The sequence below is a fragment of the Rhea americana genome, unplaced genomic scaffold (genome assembly GCF_003343005.1).
Source record: "Rhea americana isolate MKP2758 unplaced genomic scaffold, rheAme1 scaffold_49, whole genome shotgun sequence".
Taxonomy (NCBI): Eukaryota; Metazoa; Chordata; class Aves; order Rheiformes; family Rheidae; genus Rhea; species Rhea americana.
This window is the reverse complement of record NW_028186634.1, coordinates 1,818,732-1,821,275: the sequence shown is the minus strand read 5'-3', so window position 1 is coordinate 1,821,275 and position 2,544 is coordinate 1,818,732. Positions and strand designations below refer to the sequence as shown.

Sequence of the window (2,544 nt, the reverse complement as noted above, 5' to 3'; positions counted from 1 at the left end):
AAAAAAAAAAAAAAAAAAAAAAAGTGAAACGGTCAGTAGAAAGCAAAGACAGCAATCAAATCGATATGATCAGTGCCTCTGACTGACCTCCAGGCCCTGCTCTCCTAAAGCACACAGCCCCTGCTGCAAAGCGGGTTAACTGCTCCGTGCTGTTCAGCAGCGCTGGGACATGGAGCGAGGAAGCTCTCTCGGCAGAGCAGCGATTCACTGGCAGCTAAATTATTAATGTACTCGTGTAGGTACCTGATCATGTAAGGCGTATATGTTCTCTTTCACGTCTCTACATACACATGCATATGCTACCACATCGCAGACACACGCGTGCATGCATTACACGAGAATACTCAGCAGCTTTGCCCAGTGCCTGCTCCTCTCGGAGAGCGCAGGGAAGCTGGAGAGGCAGAATCATTAGCTCCCACTGATAATTCTTTTCAGGATCATGAATGGAACAATTGTCAAAAACTGCGGGAAAAAAACAAGCCCTAAGACTATTATATACAGGCATAGCTTGTGTGCACGCATGTGACATTTTCAGGCAACACAGATTTGTTCATAAACTCTTCAGCATTATTCGAGATAAAACATTAAATTGCTTATACAGTTAAAGAGGCTCCTTATCCCTAATCAAAAACCAAACAGCTTCGAATGCAGTGAAAGCGAGGAAAAGAACAAGCTCTCCACCAGACACACCTTGCCTTTCTCGGATTCTACAGCACTGTCTATAAATAGCTGCTATATGTTGTTGCACTGCCACTACTTTATTTTAATAATAATAATAATAATAATAATAAGTGAAATACTTCCTGAAAAACTTACTTTGCATTTAGTTTAGGCACTATTCTTTTTTTCAGCTCGCAAAGGAAGCCGTTTTGTCCAGGTTAGGTATTGTCTACTTATGGATCAGCCTCTGGCTAAGGGTTTATTTTAATTTATGGCTTATGCATTCTTTTCAGGTCGATTTGCATGACCTCCGGCAAAGAGCTAAGGCAGCAAGAAATCCCAAGTCGAATGTTGCCACAAAGCGGCACAGATCTCCCCTTCTCATGGTGTAAACAGAGCTCCCTGATGATGGACTGCTTTCTTCCCCTCTCCTTCTGTATCACAAATTAGGGTGTGATATCAATTTTAAAGTTTTCAGTATAACTTTATCCAAACCCTCTGCTTGGAGAGATAAGGCGCCACGACAGGAACTACAAATCCTCGGGATAGTGCCCCGTTGTGGCCAAAAACAACATTACCACCTACAGGTCCAGTATCTTTGTATTATTGCATGCTCCATGGATAGCACTTATTTGTGGCGAACTTCAAAGCAGTTACCCACCTCAAACTTAGCGGAGAACTTAAAAGCACTACTAAATTCCTTTCGCCTTTCTCCATTCCGTGTCTTTGGGGCTTAGCCGTGAAGAGAAACCCACGCGAACACTTCGGAGTAATGACAGCAGCTCTCTGCTCTCAAAGATTTATTTCGGATTTTATTTTTCCCCTCTCTCTCTCTCTCCCTCTCTCTCTCTCTCTCTCTCCCTCTCTCTCCCTCTCGTGTTAGTTTCTTGCGTACAATATCTTCCTAGCACCATGTGTTCGCCTGCCGTGGGTGATCTTAAAATACAACGCTGATCTGTCACTACATTTTAAAATAAACTCTACTCGGGGAGGATGAGAAAGTGTTGTGATTTCAAGGTACTGAGGTCCCYTAATGTCTCTGAAACCTCGGGATTCAAACAGCGCCGGAAACTCGCACGGGGACGCGACTATAACTACTTTTCCCTAAAAACCCTCGTGGTATAAAAGTAAATAATCGTGCGGGGGGGGAGGGGAGGGGGGAATTCAGCAACGTTAAAAGCTAAACAACAGATCTACCTCCGGACGCTGCTGCTTTAGTCAATTGCAACTAACAACCCATTACAGACAGCGCAGGGGAACCGGATTCTCTCCTGCAAAGCGACACAAATCCAGCGAAAACCCACTAAACCACCACCACCACCACCAAGCCACGCAGCACTACACACCACAGCAAACAACAGGTATACAACACAATAGGGCTTTTTTTCCTGGTTACCTCCTCGGGATCCAGTGTGGCACAAAGCAATGGGAGAGCCTCCTTTTTTTTTTTGCAATGCGCTTCGGTAATTTTCATTAAAAAAAAAGAGGGAAGGAAGTGAAAGGAGAGAAAGAAGGAGGGATAAATGGGTAGTAATTCAGTAAAATAAAATAAGATAAAATAAAATAAAATAAAATAAAATAAATGAGCTAAAGTCTGCTGGTGTTTCTCCGGGCCATGGATGTGCAGGATCCCGATCGTTAGAAGTTTGCGGATGGGTTGCCTGGAGATTTGGTTACAATCAGGTTCATTATTTTTTTTTCCCCTCCTGAAACAAGTGAAGGCGATGGTTACTGCTGTCAATCTTGGCAATCAATGTGAGCGGCCATGTCGTAAGTATTCAAAGCATTTCCCGTCGTGCAACATCAGAAAGTGAGTGGCCAGGGCATTGATCTGAGGAAGGCAAAAGGAGGCAGGGCTCCCCCGCCCAGACAGCACAGGCAAGA

General features: G+C 44.1%; 1 protein-coding gene across 8 annotated transcripts in view; it reads right to left on the bottom strand.

Annotated features, from left to right (window-relative positions):
• The window catches only part of SOX6 (SRY-box transcription factor 6), a 373,675-nt gene extending 371,137 nt beyond the window's left edge, over nt 1-2,538 (bottom strand). For 4 of the 8 annotated variants that reach the window (XM_085317147.1, XM_085317158.1, XM_085317157.1 and 1 more), the window contains exon 1: nt 2,057-2,538. The gene's annotated coding sequence lies outside the window, so the exon portion shown is untranslated. Of the gene's footprint in view, nt 1-816; nt 1,093-1,321; nt 1,385-2,056 lie in introns of those variants that run through there. The other 4 variants (XM_085317148.1, XM_085317153.1, XM_085317152.1 and 1 more) reach the window with 3 other exon arrangements.
• Nucleotides 2,539-2,544: the final 6 nt, after the last annotated feature.